Source organism: Metopolophium dirhodum, chromosome 9 (genome assembly GCF_019925205.1).
Source record: "Metopolophium dirhodum isolate CAU chromosome 9, ASM1992520v1, whole genome shotgun sequence".
NCBI lineage: Eukaryota > Metazoa > Arthropoda > Insecta > Hemiptera > Aphididae > Metopolophium > Metopolophium dirhodum.
In genome coordinates, this window is record NC_083568.1 from 8,781,520 (window position 1) to 8,794,018 (window position 12,499).

The 12,499-nt window shown below is 26.9% G+C and overlaps 1 protein-coding gene across 4 annotated transcripts in view; it reads right to left on the reverse strand.

Annotated features, from left to right (window-relative positions):
- LOC132952368 (RYamide receptor-like) overlaps window positions 1–12,499 on the reverse strand; it is a 121,555-nt gene that overhangs the window by 52,413 nt on the left and 56,643 nt on the right. For all 4 annotated transcript variants that reach the window (XM_061024651.1, XM_061024652.1, XM_061024653.1 and 1 more), the window contains one exon: window positions 5,319–5,398. The gene's annotated coding sequence lies outside the window, so the exon portion shown is untranslated. The remainder of the gene's footprint in view (window positions 1–5,318; window positions 5,399–12,499) is intronic.

Consider the following 12,499-nt stretch of genomic DNA (forward strand, 5'->3'; position numbering starts at 1 on the left):
TAACATGATTAGGTATACAAAATATGATGTATAGGATAATAAACTATAAGGTATATTATATTATATAAGGTAAACTATATTATAGTAACTTTTTATTACGTTTTGTAGTTTTGGGTATATTATGTTTTAAAATAATAGCTATTATAATATAAGTTAGTACCTATGCTTAACTTATTTTTATTACAATGTTATGAAGAATCATATAAACCACGGGTAGTTTAATAAATTGGGATCTATATCTATATAGATTAAATGTATAATTATTTGAACAGTAGAACTCAATGTCTCAGTTATGTTTTCAAATTTAAGACTTACTAATACCCTGAATAGAAATCCATAATTCTATTTGTTTACGTACAATTGTAAAACCAATCGTCAGTTTCTCATATTTTTATTTTATAATCATAATTTGAAAAAACCTCTGTTGCTGTGCATAGAAATAACTTAACTTAATCGAAAAATTCTAACCATGACACATAATTATGTACATATTTCATTAAAGTATATATAATATTGTAGTACCTACCTACTGACTACCTATATCTATGTATGAAAAATAATAATTTATAACACACGAGAATACCCAACCCCTTAAATGATAGAACAAGATGAACAGGTTTAAGACAGGATAACAGCATTATAAAAGATGGGTATATAAACTTTTTTTTTATTTCTTATATGACGTTATAAATAACTCAACACATAAAAGCTTGTCATGTGAGTAGTATTTTCGTTATTTCCATTATTTTAATATTGAGTTATTGAATAATAAATGTTTGGTAAAAATGTAATTCTCTGGTAATTTACTTAAAACATTTTTAAGTATTTATTTAATAATTCAAATCTTGTTAGACATAATATTATTTTTCACATTTATAACCGCAAATCAATAAATATGTACTTTTAAAATAATACAATTTAAATATTAGAATAACATCATAAAAACATTGAAATATTGGACTGAGTATCTGAAAAAAAGACGGTAAAAATAATGTTCAAGTTCAATAATTATTGATTTATTATAATTAAGCCGTATCTGTAATAAATCAATCATCATCATCGAATATAGAATAAAATGTTTTCGGTACTCATGTCATTTTTTTTTTCGCTAATTAGTACAGTGAAATTCAATTTTAGTACGTTTACAATACTAATTTATACAACTACAAAAATACAATCCTTATCGAAGTTTTTGCATTTTAAAGACTTCCTATTTGCTTATGCTTGATTTACTGCAGTTTTATCTCTGCAACGCATTGCTATTGAACTTGAATAAGATTTAAAATGATGGGTAATTTTTTTTTTTTGATTATTTAATTTATTCAAACTACCACAGTAATTTATTTTCTATGCATTTTATGCATTTCTATAAAATTTGTTGTAAAAATTTGTTTATTTGTTCAAGGATACATAAAAAAAAAGTATGGTATATTGCATACTTTTAAGAAATAAATAAAAATAAATTGTACTCCGTGAATGTTAAAATTTAAAACTTCTATAAAAATCATGTAAAATCTTTTAAAAACTGTGGAATGTATATATTAGACTTAATAAAAAAGTTTCTTGGAATCTAAATGTCTTATAATATTAAATTTTTTTTACTATAAACTTGAAATGTTCTAAAAGTTATAATAAAAGGTTGTTGCTGAAAGAGTACTTTTAAATATTTATTGTTCATTTTTGTACAGCAGAATGAATACCTAACTAAATTATAAGTAGCAGGTACCGCTATGTTTCTGATGATTCAAAAATTACGTCACTGTGACTTATACTTGTTAGTATAGTTACTTATCTGTATTATATAGATAACTATTTTGAGTTATTTTGAAGCTATAAATGCAATATTTATCGGCATGTTGAAATAAAATGTATTATTAAATTCTAGAATTCAGTTTGTAGTCTTTTATTCTTCAATTATACATCGCACAAATTATTTTGGGAACAGTAATAAGTCACTTACAAAATTATTTACAAAGTTGCATAGAAAAATTTATTGCTAATAATTACGCATTCATTTATTATATGGACAGGATAATTCGACAAGCATCTTCCCCTTTTTCCTTAAATAATGAACTCATTCAACATTTTATTTTAGGAATTTTTAAATATACTTAAACACCATATTTTCAAATTCTTGAGATTTTTATGCTACAGAGTGTTACAACGGAGATACAAACTTCTGTTTTTCAACTATCGAGAACTTTTCTTTTCTACTTACATTATTTAGTGGATCATTTTTCTGAAAATTTTGACGTATCAGAATCAAAATGCATACGAGTAGCTTTTGAATTGCTTAACTTTGAGTATACCTAGGAAGGGTTTGTAAGTTATGGGACTATGGTGATTTGGAAATTTTAGTGATTGATATTAACTTATCGTCATTGACAATTTTTAAAAATAGGCCAAGTATAATAAATATAATAGATCGAATATTACATTTATTTTATATTTTTTTTCAACCTATTTTTAAGGAATATTATCATTAGTACAAATACATTTTAAGATCTGAGAAACTATTCATTCGAATTTTGAAATAGATATATAATCATTTTCAAAAAAATTATTCACTAAATAATTCACAGTTAACAAAGACACTCCATAAGTAGTATAAACAATTTAATATTATCAAAAAATAGTTATATAATAATTTAAATTAGTTAGTTATATTACTGCCTACAGCTTAGTTCTAAAGGTCGACGCCGTTTTTATAATCTGAAATATTGTTTTTCTGTTAAACCTAAACTTAAAATATGTAAACAAACGTCATTACACATCACTATAAACGTTATACATTATAAGCAGTATTATTTGAATAGTTGTAATTTATTATATCGAATGTTTCGACGTTTTTGTTCACTTTGAAGAAAAATAAATTTCCGTAAAAATTAAATAATTTTTTTTTTACCTATTCCTGGTATTCCTGGCATATCCGTTTGAGGTCTGCAATTTTTCTCTGCTCTCTACTTCATATGTTTTTACTTTGTCGAAATATTTTATATTAAAAAAGATTAAAATTAATTTCATTTAATTTCTTATATTTCTTTTATAGTTGGAAAAATAATATTATTTTTATTAAAATTATTTTACGATTATGTGTGAAAAAAGTTTTGTTAAAATAACGTACACTTTATATATTAATAAAATATATCAATTATAAATACAATAAAAAGCTTTTATGTTACATTTTTAATTAAAACTATGACATTTTTTATAGGTACATTTTTTAAGTTTTCAGACGGTAAAAAATGAATAGAAATATAATATTTGAAACAAGTTTATTTGTTAGTCACTGAATCACGGAGATAAATTTGCTTAGTGAAATTATGATTATAATATAAACATTTTAATTTTTAAATTCTATACTAAGTATTGTAAATACACCTGTGAGTAATAATTGTTATAATTACTACAGTAGAGTATAATGTATTGTTATATAAATTAATAATCATCCTTAAAAATGCTTCATTATAGAGTAAATACAATGATAAAAGTATAACTACATCCGATGTACCGTGGATACATTTTTCTTCAATCAAGATAATTTTACAAAAAAATGTAATTATTTTATAAAATTGTATTGTAATATTGTATATACATTTATTATATTGTTTAGGTACAAAGAATCAATTAAAATAATCAATACGAAAATTAGGTATAGGTATTAGATTATTAAATATTTCTTTGTATGATATTTTATGAATTGAAACACTAAGCACATTAGTTTATTTTTGATTTAATTTCTACAATTTTTTCTTGGAATGTAATTTGATAAAAAAAGAATTTATATTAAAAAAGCCATTTTGACAATATTCTATTAGGGTTTATAGTTGCATGAAATATTCAGCGAAATCCCACCAATTTTAACGTCTGAGATTTGCTTTTAATGTTTATAATTTACATTAATGATCTCCGGGGAGTGTATTTACGCAAATGTGTTAGGTGACATGATTATTATTGAACATTTTGCTCAAGTAAAATTATGTGGGTGATATGTAAATATTTATGACGTAATTCACAGAAAATACCAAATATGTTGTGAACCATACAACCTTAAGAGTATAACGGTATTATTTAAATATTTCAACATCGACGTTGCTTATAAGCCTTATTATACGACTTAGCTGTGTGTATACAAATATTTGAGAGAAATAATAATCAAACAAGTTCTTTCGAAAATGGTTTTAGTGAAATAATTCGCTTGTAAAAGATTATTTTTTTTTCTTGTACCTAATAGATTGATACTATTATACATACAATTTCTTAACTAAAAATTAGACTTAAAAAATTGCTTATACAATTGCCAAACGGTAAAAAAAACCAGAAGGATAATAATTTCTATCTAATTTATTAGTTAAAACTAACTATGATGATGTATCATGCGAAAAGTCAATCGTTTGAAAATCTCTACACTAAAAAAGTTCGAAAAAAATTATTGTTATTTGAGTTAAAAAAAAAAACTATTATACATTATTATAGTTATAATATTTAGGTATACAGTTTTAGAAATAAAAAAATTAAAACTAGATTATATTACATTATGCTATTTCTCGAATGAAACCTGCAAGAGTTTCGAGAAATTAATTTTGTAGAATTCTCATTTTTAATTGTATTAAAAGGGAAATCTTGACGTTTATAAAATTAACATAAAAAAAAAACAAGGATATAAGATGCATAATGAATTGTTGAAATTTGTTTAAACATACCAGTCGACGATTAATATTTTAATATTATGTCCGATCATTTAGTCAGGGTAAACTACGGAAGATTCACTTGAATTTGAATAAATTTAAAGTTTTTAATAGGTACCCATATTCAATATAATCAATATTTTGTGTTAAAAATTGTTTTGTAAGTTTGATGTTGGGAATAGGGTAAAAAAAATTAACGATTCGGGTTCAATAATTGTAAACTTTAATTGTCTTATTTTATTACTGTTTGGAAGAGTTTTCGGTTATTTGAGATGCTATATATAATTATATATATATAATTGGATTGTAGCCCACTGTTTGGTATTGAGATATTGCACTTGGTAAATCCGATGGCACGTGACCTGCATACGTTGTGTTATATTTTTTTTGATCAAGTTTCACTAATTTTTTATTGGGTCAGGAGCGTGACATTGAATACTTGGCAACTTGACATTCACTGAATAAAAATGATCTTATTTTATGTATTATCTATATATGATCGACATTTTTTTCTCACATCGTTCACAGTATTCGAATTATTATTATTATTTTCTAATTCGTATTGTTTTCGAATAAGTATTGTTTATAATATTTTAATATACTTGTACAATATTGTGTAGGTATACTCACTAACTCAGCAACATTTTCTTTGACTCGACATTTTAATCGCTGCGTTAGGTAGACAAAATAGTATTGACCGCCAATAAACGCTGAAAAAAAATAATAATGTAATAAATACAATATTGTGCACCGTTTAATTATTATAATAAGAGAAAACCTCTTGTGTGTGAAATTTACGATTTTGAGGGTTTTGGTACCCCCGAATCTAGGAATTAAGCTATGTAGTTGTAATATCTATTTTGTGCTAACTGCATTGTAAAATTATTGAAACCAAAAAAATGAAACCTCCCGTTCGTTACTTACAATAAATAGGTTACTAAAAATATCTATGCGATTTAAAATGTTGTCAAAGTTACATTACATGTGTAGAGATGCAACGGTAGATTGGTGTTGTGGAATGTTGGAGATTTGAGCTTGTAATATTTAAAATATCTCTCACGTGACGTTAAAAAACCTCCTATATAAATTAAGCAAAAACCTCTAACTAATATTGATAAGCACCGAGATATTTCCATAACTATATTTAGGTACTAGGCACTACTAACTATATATTATTATTATATAAAATTAAGTTCAAAAATTGTAAATTGTCCTCTGTTGATTATTGGCAATTTGTTTCTTTCAACATTATTTTGTTTTTTTTTTCCAGAAATTCGAGTGTTGCAGGATTTTTTGTATCATTTACGGTATAATGGTCGATCCGATTTTCTTATCTTAAGTGGTAGTCTGTTTCTATTACTGTTGAAAAGATACACACTTTATACAGCATATATTTTTTAACCACGTTTTGTACATACACAAAATAACAGTTATTTTTAATATACTTATTTATTTTCACACTGTTGACTTCCCGAACAATTAATTTGAACTTACCCCCCAGCCATTTCCAAAACCTAAGGATATTGTTTTTGACCAAAATATTTATTCATTTTATTTGTTAGGTTTATGACATTGGTATACGTTACAATTTTACAAGGACAAGTTCTACAAAAACGTTTTTGAATTTAAATTCACATTTTTTATGTTAATCGCATAGTCACATGTGCAAGTGACGTGTCTAAGTTACTCCCTTGCAATACACCATGTTATGTAAGTGTACATACCCAGTATAAAAGAATACATGAAAATAATAACAAAAAAAAATATAATATTAATAGTAATAATATACATACAACAATACATTCTAAGAGTTCAGTTTTTTTTCCAATAGGAATATTTATATAGTTTGTCATATTGTGCACTAATCATTGTTATATTTATTGATTATTCCATATACCCACATTAAAAGTTATATTTTTAAAGACATAATAATTATATTATGTATAGGTACAAAAAATAATAAGTTTTAGGTATTTTAATTGGTCTATAATATTGGACCCAAGGTTAGCGCTTTAGTCATTGTATTTTATTATTTATTGTACCTAACACTATTTACGGGCAATATTCGTGGTCGCAGTAAAATTTTTTTTGTACCGGCGATAATTTGCACGCAGAGAGTATGAAAAATTGAAAATCAAAATATAATGCCAAATTAATGTTTTTTAGAGCGTACAATTTGTACGCGCATAGTATTATTTATTCTCAACGTAAAAGTTGTTCGGACCAAAAATGGGCGTTTGGCTGGTGCGAAATAAATTTCTTTTTGTTGTTAATATCAGCGAGAGTGTTGCACGATTTATGCTGTTACATTTTCTGGTGGCGAGGTAATGGAATTTCCATATAATATAGTTGCATCACCTATACTTGATGAAATCAAAGTATTATTTGGCAGTAGCGTTTTCCATTAGGAGTATTAGGACATTATTGGGCAATAAATTTCAAACGACGATTTACCGTGTATATAGGTATGGCGACAGCGAGTGAGATGAGCAGCGTCGTGTGTCACGAAAATTAACTGTGAAAAAACTTGGGAGATAATAAATAAGATCGATTAACTCACATGGATCATAAGCATTTGAAGATCATGAGACATTTTGGAAGTATTGATTTGGTGGTTATTGAAGTTTGCAAACTATATTTAGTTTACGATTTATGCTGCTACATTTTCCGGTGGCGAGGTAATGGTTACATATTTAGTTACATCACCTACTTTATGAAATCAAAGCATCATTTGGCAGTGGCGTTTTCCATTAGGAGTGTTAGGCCATTATTGGGCAATAAATTTCAAACGACGATTTACCGTGTATAGGTATGGCGGCCGCGAATGAGACGAACAGCGTCGTGTGTCACGAAAATTAACTGTGAAAAAACTTGGTAGATAATATAAAAAGTTTGGTAAACTCACGTGGATCACAAACACTTGAAGATCACGAGACATTTCGGAAGTTAATATTTGTTTGTTAATATCAGTGAGAGTGTTCCGCGATTTATCGAGTTACATTTTCCGGTGGCGAGGTAATGGAATTTCCATATTTAGTTGCATCACATACTTTATGAAATCAAAGCATCATTTGGCAGTGGCGTTTTCCATTAGGAGTGTTAGGCCATTATTGGGCAATAAATTTCAAACGACGATTTACCGTGTATAGGTATGGCGACCGCGAGTGAGACGAGCAGCGTCGTATGTCACGGAAATTAACTGTGAAAAAACTTGGGAGATAATAAATAAGTTCGATTAACTCACATGGATCATAAACAGTTGAAGATCACGAGACATTTTGGAAGTATTGATTTGGTGGTTATTGAAGTTTGCAAACTATATTTAGTTTACGATTTATGCTGCTACATTTTCCAGTGGCGAGGTAATGGAATTTCCATATTTAGTTACATCACCTACTTTATGAAATCAAAGCATCATTTGGCAGTGGCGTTTTCCATTAGGAGTGTTAGGCCATTATTGGGCAATAAATTTCAAACGACGATTTACCGTGTATAGGTATGGCGACCGCGAGTGAGACGAGCAGCGTCGTATGTCACGGAAATTAACTGTGAAAAAACTTGGGAGATAATAAATAAGTTCGATTAACTCACATGGATCATAAATAGTTGAGATATCACGGGACATTTCGGAAGTATTGATTTGGTGGTTTTCAAAGTTCGCAAACTATATTAATTTTTTTAACGCAGTTGAAGTTTTAAGTTTAAACGCCACGAGCGTATACGAACAGATAATAACAATTAACAACTACTATAAAAGCTTAATCGTGTTAAAAACATTACCACAGGACAGTTAAATTCAAATTTGCAATAGTGAACTGTGCCTATATATAGTTCTGGTATGGTATGTGGACTATTGTCATTTATTCTTCTTCGAATTGGCTTAGTTTTAATCAAAGTTATGTGTTTACACATTTTAAAGTTTTAATCACAATTACATTTGGAATATTTTTTGGCAAAAAATGCGTTCGGTAGTAATAAGAAGCAATGAATTATGTCTTCGGACGCAATAAGTAATAATAATAATATTGTGTCAATGGTTTGCAGTTTGTACGGATATGTGCCTACATCAAATAGATGAATAATATTCTATAAAGTATATTAAAAGTTCCACAAACGGGATGTAATAACTGTATACTATTATTGTTATAACTGTAAACTGAAATATACTTTACAATAAAATAAGGTCGAATTTACATAATGCCTATAATAATAATAATATGCTCTGTATACTAAAATACTCGATTCGATTGAATATCTTTTTTTTTCCACAACGTCCAGACAACTTGTCTGCAATATTAAATGTTGTATGAATTATTAGCGTAGTATTCGTATACAATACGCTTTAGTGCCAATATAACAATAATAATTGTATCAATTACATTTATCGTAAAAACCTATTGTTACCTCTTTTGTACATGCGATTAATTGAGAGGAAAATATATTATTTTGTAAAGGTATGTGGCTAATGTTACGTTGTAAAATAAAATACTTTAATCGCTATACCTACACTCGGAATCTATAATACTGAATTTTAATGTTGATTAGAGTAAAAGAGCAATGTTGCTTTTTCATATTAAATATTACACAGGATGTAACAGAAATAACTGACTAATAAAATGACTTTTGTTATGATCGATATTTTAAACATTTTTTTTTATATTGTAAAATTTGTAAACACTCACTCTATACTAAAGTATAATTTTTTTCGTTTTTATTTCTTGAAACTGAACATTTTAAATTTTAAACTTGATTCAGTCTTTTGAAAAATTTCAAAATAGACAAATTGTAAATCTTATTATAAGAACAATTTTCATGGTAAAAATATTTATCCAAGTCAATAGTAGATTATATGTTAGAATTTTTTTAAATATCAATATTTTTTTGCATTAAATTAATTTAAAACGTAATAACTTTTTTTCAAAAAATTATTTTTTTTCGGAATTTCCTGACATCAGTATATTTTATAAATTTTTGGTTATCTACATAATTTTCACAATTTTCGTTATACGTATAACTAGCATACATTTTTTTCAGATCTTTCTGTTACACTCTGTATATATATTATGAGCTTTAATGCTTTATACATATTCGTATACATTTAGTTTATAGTTTACATACACTACCCATTTAGGGTACCTAGGTCGCTTTTGTATACTTACTTATATAACATTCATACTTCGAATAAGTATTCGAGACCATGATAAAATAGTAATATTTAATTAAACTTTAGTTATGTGTTGGTTACAGTCTGTAGACTACAGTTTCGTATATGATTCTACTAAAATATAAGTACCTATTTGGACACTCTATAGTAATTTACTATTTAAACATTTTTTTAAAGATATTTTTCGGTGTCCAGAGAACAAGTGCCACCATCCCCCACCCGGGCATGGCAGATACCTACCGGTGCTCAAATAAAAAATTCTGCCAATACAAACACGCACGTGTAAACAAATCTACAGTACCCTCCCCTACAGTACCACAGGCTAATGACCTAGTAGTTGAAGCCTTAACCCTAATTTAAAAAAAAAAAAGATATTTTTTACAAGACAGATTATTTTTAATATTTTTTAGATTTCTGTTAAATTTCTTATTAAATAATAATAATGACATCATAACATAAATATTATCGTAAAATAATAACTACCTATACGTACCTACCTAATAAAGAATAATATTTTTCAATTGCATACAATAAGCTGTTCAGATCTCCTGTCAATACGAGTCTATAAGATTTGCCATAACATGCAATAATAATAAGAATAGAAGATAAATAATAAGAAGGTTGTCTTTCTTATTATTTTGAATATACTCTGACGTATACAAAAAAAGTTATTTGTAGTCAATCCTTTGCAGTTTTGTGGTTCCTTCACTATTGAACACGTAAGTATCTATTGATGTGTAGTGAAAATTTAATTTTTTTAATTGTTTCATCGGTAATGATGATGAATGATGATTGATATAAATACTTAATATACTATACAGTCACAGTATTCAGAGGTTTAAATATTTTAAAGCGTTTTATGAGTTTCATTAATGTAATATAATGATAATAATATTATGTAGGTTATATTATGCATACGAAATTAATTGATACAAAACAATAAACTAATTCTTAAATATGAAATGGTTTAAAATTTTAAATACACACACGCTATACCAAACTTAATCAATATTCAATCTTTAAATACCTATGCCAGTTAAAATAATTTAAAAAATAAAAATATTTAGCGTCGTTATTACAATTGATATTCTTTAAACCGCTGTTATTTAATACCCAGCTAGCTTTCAGTTAAATCAAATTTAGCAAGACATTATAATGACCGATTGTTATGAAAATTCCAACTGTTATTAAATATTTTATTTATATTGTCATAATACGATTATGATAGGTATAAGCATACGCCTGCATCGGTACAATTCAAATTAAATATGGCGTAGGATAGTAATTCAACGTGGAGTCAATAGACAAAAGTTTTATTAGTATATTTTGTGGAATTTGCTTAGTACTTTTTTCCCTTCATTTCATAATAATAAAATTGTCAATAGAATCGTCTTAAAATATCACATTTTAAAGAATAAATGTTCTAATATTGTTGAAGGAACATTATGTCTCTCGTATTATAACATTATGTACCTACGCTATGTTCGACTGTACCGTGTAAATATCATTATTACAAATTATATTTTTTGGACTAAATTGAAAGAATTTAAGGACATATTATTTTTGATAAACACACAGATAATAAATTAAAAATATTAACTCAGTTTGCTATTATAGTTTATAAATAATAATAATAGTAATGATGATTGTTCAATCGGATGTTGTAAAATAAATTAATACTATCATTTTATTTTTACATTTTACCTATGGAATTGTTATCAATATTTTTCAAATACGAGATGCAATAATACGAACATGTAGTTTTTTTTAAATAATACGATGGTGCCTGAAAAATATATCATAAAATATATAATCTAGCTGTTGTGTCAGTTTCAGAAATAGTACAAAAAAGGCACATCATATTATTATATGTATATTTTTGCAACCACAGCTGAAACGATCGATTTTTAGATGCTTTTGGAATTGCATAGAGACACGATTCGGTGAATGGGATGACGTCATATAAGAAAAATATATTATATAAATAAGAAATAAATTATAATAATATATATGTTTGTCCGACGTGCATCTTTACAGTTCAATAGGACAGCAAACTGTTCCAGGAATGAACGTCGACTACGGATATAGTCAGTCGATCGTTTGGCAAATACGGTTTTACGAGAAGGCGAACATAATATTATACCTAGGTATAGGTATTAGCTGGTAAAGAAACTATAATTATATAGAATCGTACGTCCTTCTAAAATTGTTCGGTGAAACAGGTGAAGCGTGAGACTTTAAATTTATTAGATGAATGGAACGTTTTCGATAGAGTGATGATAATGTGTGTTTGGAACGTGTGCGGATAGGAACTTAACTGCATTTAACATCGTCTCAACCGTCCACCACGATGAATTCGCTCTGATATTACTATGATGAACCAGGAAATTCTCATAACGCAGGAAACTCTTGGTTTTCCCAAAACTTATATATTACTGAACATTTTTTTTCGCACACGATTTAATATTTAAAGTAATTATTGCAAAACAAATTTTATCTTTACTTTTATCGTAATGACTTCAAATCATGTAAAAATAATGTGTTCAAAAACGTTAATATAGCTGTTTTCGGTATAATGAGTGTGACACGTTAAGAGGACGTCACACATGTGACACAAGACACATATTATGTGTTGTCTACTCGTCTC